The 12698-nt window shown below is 35.0% G+C and overlaps 1 pseudogene; it reads left to right on the forward strand.

Moving 5' to 3' along the window:
- Positions 1 to 4409: 4409 nt before the first annotated feature.
- LOC140856386 (probable NAD(P)H dehydrogenase (quinone) FQR1-like 2) lies at positions 4410 to 12069 on the forward strand (annotated as a pseudogene).
- Positions 12070 to 12698: the final 629 nt, after the last annotated feature.

Raw genomic sequence — 12698 nt, forward strand, 5'->3', positions numbered from 1 at the left:
AAGAATTAAAGAGAGTTACACTTTATGTATTGAGAGAATATTGAATATCATTGGAAAAGAAGAAAAAAGAGAGATTTATGCAATGAATTCAGAGAGCTTTCAAGAGTGATTATTTTTAATATCTTTTGCATCCTCTCAAGCATCAATTGAAGGGAAGTCAAGTTTCAAAAAAGAAGTAAATTTTCAGTAACTTCTCTACACTTAAAAGAGTTTATTTTTCAGTTTTATGTTGTTCTGAAACTTTACTTATCATATTTTATTTTCTTTATAAGTTTCTTTGGAAAAAAAAAACTTGGGGTATAAGTCCGTCCAAATGTAAAATTAGATATTATAGATTTTGATTGGTGAGCCCATAAAACCAACTGGGTTGATTATGAATTAAGAAAATAATCGGTGTAAAAATTTTAATTAGTGATCCCGAAAAATTAACTAGATTTGTTTATGATTTTGGATAAAATAAATACATTATAACCAAACTTATTATAGTAGAATTTTTAAGAGCTTTGAGAGTGGATGTAGGTGTGAAATTGTATCGAATTACTATAAAATTATTTTATTTGTGTCGTATCTTTTTGCTCTATTAATTTACTTATCTTGCATTATTTAAATTCTTGCATTGTTTTACTTATTTTCTAATTCTACTGTTGTACATTGTTTATACTTCATAAGTACTCCAATTAGTTTTAATTTAGAGTATATCATTGTTTAGATATCAATTTGGTTGAAATTTTTAAACAATCCAATTCATCCCTTCCTTAGTTTGCTACCTTTTTAGGCAACATAAAAGTTATTTTTCTCCATTATTATTTGTTCAAATAAATAAATTTTAGAAACACATTGAACCTTAGGGTAGGAAATGGAGATGGAAGTCCAAAACCATAGACAAAGCTTTTTTCTTTCAATCATATTTAGAAAGTTCTCATTTCCATTTTTAAAAGAAATAATCACAAGTCTTTTTTTCCTTTTATTTTGGTCTAGATAGGAAGGAATTGACTCAATTCCTTTGGATTCTTGCTGCGGTAGCTGGCAATCTTGAAAAGGTTTTCCTTTTGGAAACAACTGAAGGAATTTCACTAGAGATTAGATATCTTCTCTATCTTCATTTAGCTAGATGGAATTGATCCCAACAGATCATTTAAATATCACACAAATTTGGAAAGAAATTAATATTTTGATGATTAATCATGCCAAAAACCTTGAACTATTTAGGGTTTTCATTTTCCTCTTAAACTTTGATTTTGTGTAATCAAATTATCAAACTTTTTAATTTTGTAATTCAAATCTTGACCGCAAATTCTATTTGGCTACCATAATGGAGTGATCATGCAGTATCACTTGACTTGTTAATGTGGCAGATGTAGATGATGTGGATAAGATTTGTCTCTCATTTTAATTTCTTTGGTTAGGGTTTCAATTTTTCTTTCTTTGGATGACGAGCGGCAGTCAATTGACAATAGTAAGAGAAGGAAGAAAGGAGGAGACAGATTATGTAAGAAAAGATAGTTCAAGTGGACCTAAGTATTTCTATATTTGTTTTGTCTTTGTTCCTCTATTTCAGGGTTTCTTGAGGTCATAGTTTTTGATTTGAGGAAGAAAGTGTGGTAACAAGAAGCCAAATAAAAGAGAAATCAAAGAAGCAAAGATCAATGCAAACACAAGATTTACATGAAAAATCCTTTAAATCAAAAGGAAAAACCATGGACGGAGATGGATGGAGATTTTCTACTATCTTCAAAGTTTAGAGATTATAGAATATAAAACAATATTCTAGAAAAGCATTCACGCCTCAAAGATGACATATATCACTAAAACAGGTATATAGAGATATTATTAAAATCAAAGTTTATGCTCCATCCAACAAGATGGAAAGGCCCCATATTATCTCTATGACTAGTGCTAATCTAAATGGAAGATGCCTCTATAGAAAGATTGAATGATTTTGATTTGGAGGAATGGCACATGTTTAACTATTAATTCTCGTCTTTCTTTCTTTTTCACTTTCTCCCTTAAGATATTCAAGAAGTTGGATTGCTATGGACTAAGATATGAGATTTTCCTGCGTTTACTAATTAGGATTCTTCTTTCTTTATCTTAGGCTTCGTTGGTTCCCTTATCTTAACAAAAAAGAAGAAGAAGAGAGAAATGTTTGTAATGAGTTGCTACAATACGTGCTCTGAATATCGTCACATAGACCGTCAAATTAAAAAAGAAAAATGCTTTCAAGACCCCCCAAGTAATGGATTGGAACCCATTGTCATATTTCCCTCCCTTTGTTCTTTCTATTCTTAATTTCTTAATTTCATTGTTTGTGTTTCAAGTGAGAAGAAGGAAGGACTTCAATTTGTAGGAATCAAAAACACTATAATAATTAATCTTTTACTTCTCCATTCCTTATTGTTTTCTTTTTTTCTTTTCTTTTTCTTACTCTTGCTACTCACCTCACAGCCATCAACAATCTTTGGTCACCGAATGGGAAGAAGAAATAGAATTAGGAAGTGAAACCCTAGCCAAAAGAGGAGAGAAAAAGGAAAAAAAAGATTTTAGAGTTTTTTTAAAGATAAATTATAGAAACATCTTCTCCACTTTAGCTCAATTTTATTTACACCTCTATATTTTAAAAAGTATCAAACTAGTCCTTCTAACTATTAATATGTTTCGATGAAGTTCAGCTATCTATCTCTATTAATAATTTTTTTAAAATGACAAAAATACCTATCTTCTTCTTCCTCCATGGCCGTTGTCTCTCTTTCTTCCGCTTCTTTCCTTCTTCCTTTCTCTTCTTTCTCTTTCTTTTCATCTATTTCTCCTCCTTCCTTTCCTCTTCTTTCTCCTTTCACCACCTATTCTCCTCCTCTCCTTTCTCCACCCATTCTCCTTCTCTCTTTTCTCCTCCCCTTCCTTCCTATCCACTACTCCTCCTCATCTTTTTCCTTCAAACCATCTATAAACTATTTTCTTACACGGCAACCTCCTTTCCTAGCGCATGTGAGAGAGAGAGAGAGAGACTTAAGTTGGGGTTCAATTTTTTCATCACTTCGAGGTTTAAATGTCGACATAAATCCTCCAATTTTATGTTCTTATGGTGATTTTGGGTAAAAATAGTCGTTGAAAATGAAAAAAATGAGGTCTTGAATGGTTGTTTTCTTTGATTATTTTTGAAGCGATATTTGACTTTCCCCCCCTAATTTTTGTTCATTTTGATCTGTGCTTGTCTTTGTTTCATGTTATTTTTTGTTATGTTTTGGATTTGGCCTTTTACTGGTGCAGGTCTGAAGATGTTGTTGTTGGGGGAGAGAGGGGAAGAACAAAGATCGGAATGATTTATTTTTTATGCTTTTTGGATAGCAGACTCTCGTGTTTGGATCACTAAAACCTTATAAATACTTAGATTCAGAGAAAGAAGCCTTTTTTCATGTAAGCACCGTTGTTCATGGAAAAGATATTGGATAAAGGTTTCCTTTTTCCACATATTATATGAAGAAAACCTACAAATTTGAAGTCTTTTATGTTTCCGCTTCATTTCTCTTTGCCACCAGTTCTTAATGTGGTTTCGGCTAAAGAAACTTTAAAAGCTTCTTAGGTTCCGATTGGGGGTTTCTCAAGCATCTGGGATTTTGTAAGAGTTGTGCTGATGTGAGTAGGTCCCTTGAGATTTTGAGAGCTTAATTTTGCTAGAAGCATGAACTTTTGTGAGGTTTGGGGAAGAAATTAAATGGATGGATCACAAAAATTCTATTCCATGGGGGAAAAAACTAATAAACACCACAAACAAAAGGATAAACAGCAGCCAAGAGGCTAAGGTGAGGAAAGACCGATGGACCACGAAGGAAGACCCCATCATGGTGGGAGAAAGAAGAGGCAAGGAAGAAAGAGAATGGCTGGAGAAAAGGGAAGAGAAGAAAGGAGGAGGAAGAAAGAGGAGGAGAAGAAATGGATGAAAAGGAAGGAGAGAAGAGAAAGGAAGAAGGAAGTGGGAGAAAAAGAGACATCGACCATGGAGGAGAAGAAAGGAGATAGATATTTTTGTCATTTTAAAAAAAATTATTAACGGAGGCAGATAGCTGGACTATAGTGGAACATATCAATAATTAGAATACCTAGTTTCATACTTTTTAAAGTACATATGTGTAAATGAAATTGAACTAAAGTATAAGAGATGTTTTTGTAATTTATTTTTTTTAAGCCAGTTAAGAAAATAATAAATCAGTAATTTTTAACAAACTATATGATAGCACGTGATTACACTATCATAATAGCTAAATAAAATTTATTATCAAGATATAAATTTAAAAAAAATTTAAAAATTTGATGTTCTGACTATACTAAATTAAAATTTAAAAGAAATTAAAATTCCCAAACAGTTCATCGTTTTTGGTGTGACTAAACCATTTTTTTTTTTTTTTCCGGGTAGGCTTCGCGTTACAACGAGAGAGAAAGGAGTTAGCTTTGCGGAAAGAAACCAGAAAGCTAGGGTCTTGGAAGGGACTTGTGGGATTTCTCCAGATCCGAAGTAGCAAAATTCTGATCTTTGGAGCAATCTATTAATGAGAGAGCAGGGAAAGAGTAGAGAGACTGAGAGATGGGTAAAGGAGGAGGTTGCGTGCCGAGCAAGAAGCGGTAGCCGGCGGTGGCATCAGAGAACGCCACGGGCGGTGCGAGGAACGCCCCCATCCTGCCCGAGGAGAAGAGCCACGATGCCTTCGACGCCGCGGCGGCGCCGGCGGAGGTGAAGCGAAGCTCGTCATCGTGTTCTACTGCATGTACGGCCACGTGGAGGGCCTGGCGAAGCAGATGAAGAAGGGGATAGATGGCATCGACGGCGTCGAGGGGGTCCTCTTCCGTGCAGCCGAGACGCTCCCGCCGGAGATCTTGGAGCAGATAAAGTCGCCGCACAAGGACCCGGATATCCCCGTCATATCAGTGGCGGAGCTGGTGGAGGCGGACGGGATACTTTTTGGGTTCCCGACGAGGTATGGGTGCATGGCTGCGCAGATGAAGGCCTACTTTGATTCGACTGGGCTGCATTGGAGGGAACAGAAGCTCTTCGGCACGCCCGCCGGATTCTTTTTCAGCACCGGGACCCAGGGAGGTGGACAGGAAACAACCGCGTAAGAATCCATCTGTTATTCATCTGTTCCATGGTATAAAGAATTGGATCTTTTTATTTTGTTTGTGATGAACAGTGAGAAGTTTTCATGAAGTAGACTTGTACTAGTTCGTGTTCATTGAAAATTTGGCATTTGTTAGTGCTTCATAACAGGAAAGAGGGAAGGCATCAACTATAGTCCCTTATGGTTCTTGGTATATGACTGCGATGTTATACTGCTTCTTTTTCAATGCTTAATGCATGTTTTGCTGGATCATATGTTAAGAAGTTCATGTGTTGTCAAAGACTTGGATTGATCCTTTGCATGCAAAGTTCTCAAATTTAATCATTTGTCTTCAAACTTAATGTTGAACTAGCCCACAAAATATAGAGATAAGGCAATATAGAATACCTCTATGTAGCTGTATTTATTATTGTTGTCCTTTATGCATCGTGATTCTTAGATACATATTTTCATTCTTATTTATAGAGCTGATATTTGTTCCATCTGGTAATTGATTTGGTACTGTACAAGAATCTTTTGACAGGATTTCGGAATGCCTCTTTCTAGTTGGGCATGTGGCTTATTTAGTATGTGTTCCCTGCTATCTTGTTTTCTTGGTGGAGCCATATACCAATGCTACTGATGCAAGTAATATCATTAATGGTTTTTTCGATTAACTGGTTAAAAATGCAAGCCCCTAGGTATGCTATATTGGTTGTTTGTTCTACATAGAATTTACTTGAGAGAATTCAGTTATTTCTTTATGCTTGCTGCTTTATCATATATTAAATGCTTGGTGAACTGTCTTGACTAGGTGCATCAAGGTCATTAGTGTGGAGTTTTTTAACTGCATTCAGGAACATGCATTGGATTTTGCATGTTCTTGTGTATATCATGATTATGTGCTGACTAAATCTCTGCTTAGCCAGTTGCAGATTAAATCTTAGATTCCTCGGAGTCTACAAAACTTGACATCTGATATGCAAATTGATAGACTAAAAAATTAAGAAGAAAAAGAATTATGAAGAAGAAATAAAAAGAGAATGAGGGAAGAAAAGAAAGGGAAAGGAGATAACGAATGATAGAAGAATGGCTGGAGAGGGTTTGTCCTGCTTAATATCAAACAGCAATCCTTGTGTCTACATTTTTGGAAGATAAATTGGTGAAGTAGGTACTGATCGCTTATGCAATGTTTGCAGTTATTGGCGGTTCTGAAGTCTATCGTCGAATTTTCCTTCATTCTCAACTCAGCAGGATAACATACAAAGACTAGAGAAAATAGATGATCGAGAAGAAACAAAAGACATGGGAAAAAAAAAAACACCAAATAAGGGGAGGAAAAACCAACCAAGAACATTCTGGAGGAAAAGCCTTTATTTCTAGTTGCTTGTATGTCAGGCATTTGTCGATAAATAATGGGTGGAAGAGACCAAATGATCAAGATGATTAAATACACAGATTAGCACTTTAGCAGCTTTGCTGTAGAAGCCCCACTTTGGGCTTTCTAACACTCAAAAAATACCATCCTTTGAATCAACTTATGTCCCACCAGCACATCTATCATTAGGAGCTGAGTCTGATGCTTCCTCAAGCTTTTGTCATAAATGCAGAATCAGAAATAGATACAAAACTCAATTAGTAATCTATCTTCCTAATATTTTTTTTTCCTATCTCAGACTTGCTGAAATATTAGCTCTCAATTGTTATGTGGATCTACTCCTTCATTTGCGCTAAACTCAAAAGGGTTACCCCTCTTCTCCTCTATATATAGTACTGTTAAAAGAATTCACTTCTCCATCTCTGTGATAACACCACAAAGAGCACATTCTGCTGCGTAGGGTCTCCTAAACCCACTAGTCCAAATATCAATTATATTTATTGTCTATGAAAAAATAGATGGGATTTTATGAATCTGTTCTCAATTCCGGCCAAGTTAGGTTTTCATTTCAGTTCCTATTGAGAAAGGAGGAGTGAAAAAAGAAGATCAAGAACATAAATCATTTCCTTTCAAATTAGGGGATTTCCAGCAACAAAACATATCTCTAGTTGTTTATTTTTTGATAGTTCAAATGTAGCTATCTCAAAAGTACCCACATTTTTTTAGCATGATTATTGATTGATTTGGTTCTTAAGCTTGTATTTTCTTGGTTAGTGTCTGTTTTCTGGCAAAGTGTTTACAGCAGATGTCTCACAGATTACCACATGTATTTGTTTGTAGAAATGTGCATAGCACTGCATGCTCTTATTTACAGGTAGTTCGGAACATCATGTTACATGAGATCTGGCTGATGCACAGATGAATAAGGATGTCATAATGTTATATTATTTTTTAAAGATGGTTCAGAAAATTAAACAATGTACTGTCACCTTGGAAGTTTCTTGTAGCTCTCCTGATGCAACACTGGATAGTCTTATACACATGAAATCAATTATCAAGGCTATAATGTAATTTTGAAAATATGTGAGTTAGCCATAATTGAGAACATCAGATTTCTAGTATATTTATCATTTGGCAACATAACATTTCTTTCTTTATAGTGGAGAAATATTCCCTTTTGTTTATAGTCTTTACTTTTGCTGAATTTTGCAAGCCTCAGCATGATTTAGATACATGTCTCCTTTGTAATCACTAAACTTATTTGATCTTTTGTCACAATGAAATGAAATCAAGAGGAAAGATACAAAAGCATATTTTTGCTCTGTCACTTGCAGAAATTTCTACTTAACAGTGTGACAAGTTGAGTTTGATCTTGCACTTGAATATTTCCCAGATGTTTATTGAAGATTTAGTATCATTTAAGTTGAGATTGATGTTCCACTTGAATATTTCCCAAATGTTTAGAAATGTAGTTGAGGATTTAGTATCATTTAACCAATAGATATTGGTTGAGATGCTTTGGGCATGTCCAGGAAAGCCAAGTATGCCATTGTAAAGTTGATTGAAATATGTCTTGAGGGGTCAGGAAGGGACGGCCTAAACTAATGTGTTGTGGGAGAGGATTCGGAAAACCTTGGGTTACTTGAAGTCCTTATTGATTTTATTTTTTTTCTAATGAACTTTACTGATATGAGTACTAACTATTGCCTTTGTTTAATGCTATTGCAACTGCTAACCGGACTAGACCTGGAGGTTGAACCATCAACCAGCAAGCTGTCTTGTCTGGTTTAGCCCCAAACTTGTTCCAAAGGGAAAACTGTTTTATTTTGTGAGTATTGTTTGAACAGATGGTTTAGTTGACGACCCAAATGAACAGTTCTGGTTCTCAAAGTGAACCATTTGCCTTTTTATTTTTTTCATGTGTCTATTATAAACCCTCACTTTCCCATTGGTTAAGGGCTCTTTATGCTTCCTCCTGATCAGCCACCCTCTTATCCATGAAACCTTGAGACCTCAAGATTACTCTTTCTTCTTTAATCTCAGAGCATGAGGCCTACCTGAGCCTCTGTCCTTCCCCTCCAAAAGTGCTAGTGGTGATCAGGTGAGATAGTGGAATGGCAAGTAGGCATTAGAGAGGCTGTGAGTTCTCCTCCCATTCCTCCACATTTCCCCTTGTATGTCCCATGATATTGTGATTTCTAATGAGCGGAATGCAATTTGGAAACCGGAGAATAGGGCTTGAAGAGTGAAGGGATGAGGGTCCTTCGGTGATTAAATTGGATGTTTGGAAAAGTTTTTTGGATTGGGGGAACCATGGCTCTTTGAGGTGAGAATAGAGTTTTATTAGACAAAGATGAGATGAAACCATTTAGGAAGAGACAGAACGAGCATTTTTGTTCATCTTCTTCTTTACGAAGAGAGAGAGAGAGAGAGAGAGAGAGAGAGAGGAATTTGGGTTAGAACTTTTAAAGATGTAAGGTGGGGGATTCCATTTCTTCAAGGAGAAAAAAGGATGGGAGTTTTTATGTACACAAGAGATGGATAAATGTTTTTTTTTTTCTTTCAAATAAAAACTGTGCTTTCATGGAATGATCATGTATGATATTTTACATGTTACTTAATTGGAGGAATTTTGAATTGTACAAGAAGATACCATGATGATATGCATTATAATTATATCATGTGGACATAAAAAGTGTTTAAAGTTGTAAGGTATGTCCTAAAAATAAACTAGAAAGTTTGGAATATTTTTCCATATTATAATTCTTTTTTAAAATAAAATGTGTTGAAATTGGTAGAAATTTACTTGACAAATAGAAATTTTTATGCTTTTATATAATTATAAATTATAAATTATAAATTATAAATTTTTATTCTGTTTATATTGATGTTTAATTAAACTTGATATATTTATTATGTCACGTTGTTATCATTGTTTATTTTTGGTTGACAAGATGGTAGAACCAGTGACCCTTAGGCACTTTTTGGTTTGGTGAACAGTCCAGGATTTGAAACATTTCTTCTAATAATAGTGATGCCAAGATTACTTGATCTACATATACAAATGCAGAACTGAGATAAGATTGGAGGAGCAAATACTAGCTCTAAGACATGCTTACACTTATTTCAGGGGAGGCTTCATGTTCAAGGCTAGCAAGGTCTTTCGCAGTTGTATGACATGGATAGATTGATAGCACTGCCTCCCCAGTTGTTGAAAATGAAACTCATAGATATATACTAATTAGAGTTCAAAAAGGTGATATATTTATTATTTATATTTTATCTATAATATAATTATTTAAACTGTTGAGCTTAATGACGACTTTGATACTGGACAATTTTTTTTGAAAGCCTTTAGATTTTGGATTTTGGTACAGACAAGGATTGTTCTTGGCATGTGGCTGGTGGCTACCTGAGCTTGATGCTGGCTTGAGGTTCCCAATGCATAAATAGTACCCACCTTAAAGCCTAGCATGTAGGATCATATTTGGTCCTGATGGCCTCTACTGTGCAATGTCTCTTAGGTGCCTAGCTTTGGTAAATTGATGCAAGTGGGGATGATCAAAGGTCAGGGAACAATATTTTGGCTCACTAAATGAATGTTTGAGAGGCAAAAACAGATCTTGGCTTATTTCTTAGAAAGAGCACACGGTACTTCCATTGCTTATAGTTTGTGTATGATCGCTCTGCTCTTGGCATAAAGATTTCTGTTAAATTAGTTCTTACGTAGTTGTGGTTGAATTGGCTGGATTAATTTTGAAATCACATGGTCATTTTTACATTCGTTTGAAGACACCGGGCAAAGAATTATGGATGGCAATAATTTATTATTTGTTTATAATGATCACCCATAACAATATTTTTGAATTTGGTGTTCTTACTTTTCTAGGAGGTATGGGTCTATTGATTTTCACACATCTCTGATGAAACATCTGGTGAGTAGTCTACCTAAGATTTTTCTTCTCTGTCTATCCATTATTTTTTAAAAAATGATGATTTGTTTAGTAGAATCATATGATTATTACATATTGTTGGAAGATTTAGTCCAAAAAATTGCTATATGATGGAAATAATATGCATGTGTTTATAAAAAGAATATCCATTTCACTATAAGAATATATTGGGATTTTCTGTTTTCACCTTTTTAAGAGAAACTCCGAGTCCATTGAGATTTGATGCATTTATGCTGAGAAACTCAGTGGTCTCGGCTAGGTTCTTTTTCTCTGCATATCTATTGTTTTTTTTTTTCTAATAAAAATGAGGATCTGTCCATTGAAAACCTTGATTTTGAGCTGCTTGTTGGTTTTCTGAAAATCGCACAAAAAAAAAGAGATACTTTGGAATGTCAAACATAAAATTATCTGTCTTCTGGCTTTCCAAGACTGCTGTATCGTGGCTCTTGTGAATGTTGCTAGGTTATTTAGAACAGATGAGTTAATTGCGAGCCTCCAGGATCAAGTGGATGAGCTATTTGCTAATTATTAATGCTAAATTGCTTAATGGTGAAAGGGCTTAACAAATTTCTGACATTTTAGTAGTGCACATATTGCATGTTCTTATCCTTGAGGCAACATTTTTAATTGTGGTTTTGATTCCATCAACTGTTGTTGGTGCTTAAGAAAAACTTAGAACCTTTCTCAAAATTGGGTTAAACTATGGTAACTCCAACATCTGAAGGAGATCCATTACTTGCTCTATGAGCTATAGCTTCTTTTTCTTTTCTCTTTTTTTTTTTTTCTGAAAATTTCAGGAAATTGATGTTGTTAGCAGCTAAATTATACCTCTGTTTTTATTTTTACAGATGGACTGCAATCACCCAGTAAGCCCACCATGGGATGTTATATGTTCCCATCAGTTACACTTTCGGAGTAGGTCTGTTCAAGATGGATGACGTCGAAGGGGGTTCTCGATATGGTGCTGTTGTTTTCACTAGTGATGGCACGAGGGAACCTTGCAAAATGGAGCTGGCTTTTGCTGAACATCAGGGAAAGTATATGGCTTCGATAATCAAGGGTCTCGTGCATCCTTAAGTTATCCAGTCAACCATAATGTCCTTCATAATTTAAATCTTCACGATTACTCTATTATGCCCCTCTTGATTTGAAAATATTGCTTTGCGATTCTTCTTCCATTCTTCACTTTGATTTGGCACATGTCCTAAGCTTTGCACCTTCACTGTCTTATTTTTGTGTTTATTATTTGCTGAAGTACTGCAAAACACTGTACATGGTTCACAACAATGGTATCATATCACTAGAATAAAACAGATTGTGATTTTTTTTTTTTTGATTACATTCCAAGGTACATTGTATATTTCTATGTTAATCCAATGTATGAGTTTGGTTAACGATGTTCCGCTGCAAGTTTGTCTAACTTGCAATGACCAAAAATGGAATAAATGTGTAGAAGTCTGGATGCTGCTCTTTGTTTCATGCTTGCAGTTATTGAGCAACAGTCGAGCTTTACTAAGCTCCTAACCCAATACTGCTTTGATACCATGGGACTTAATTGGAGCAAATTTGTTATATATTGCCAAATTTTTTCTCATACATGCCCCCTCTAAATATTATTTGCATATATAAATCCTCATTTTAGATCATGTTTCTTCTTACAGATGTTCTTGCAATTAAATCCAGCTGTGCAAGTTTGAAATTAGAGGTCTATCTTGTAAAACGGTGAGCAGGAGACAGAAATGCTCTGGAGCCTAAACTTGGTACTAAAAAAAATCTTAGAATTGGCTCCTTGCACCAGGGGTGTGCTATGTATGGCGTTAAACCTTCCAAATTGCCCCAGTATTCTTCTGTTGCATGGGTCTCCATTGTGAAATGCACTGCAACTTTCTAATAATTCCCACAAAAAGCCTGTCGCCCTGTCGCCAAGGACACTCTCAATTTTTTGGTTGAAAATAAAATTAAACTTTTTCTTTCATGAGGAAAAATACTTGATATAGATTAAAAACCTAGAACAATCAACATACCCGCAAACTATGATTTGCAAAGCAAAGATTGTTTATCCAGCTCTAAGAGACTCTGCGCTGTATATGTTAAGGTCTGGCACACTTTCTAGTTTAGTTTGTAGAATAATTGCAACAATAATAACATATTTTGAAACAGCCTCACATACATGCAAGGAAAGGAAAAAAAAAAAGAAGTAAGATCGGAAATTTTGAGATAACCTTCAAGTGCTGCTGGATATAAGCATCTTTGCAGTTGTTCTTAGAAATGACACAC

This window comes from Elaeis guineensis, chromosome 3 (assembly GCF_000442705.2).
Source record: "Elaeis guineensis isolate ETL-2024a chromosome 3, EG11, whole genome shotgun sequence".
NCBI lineage: Eukaryota > Viridiplantae > Streptophyta > Magnoliopsida > Arecales > Arecaceae > Elaeis > Elaeis guineensis.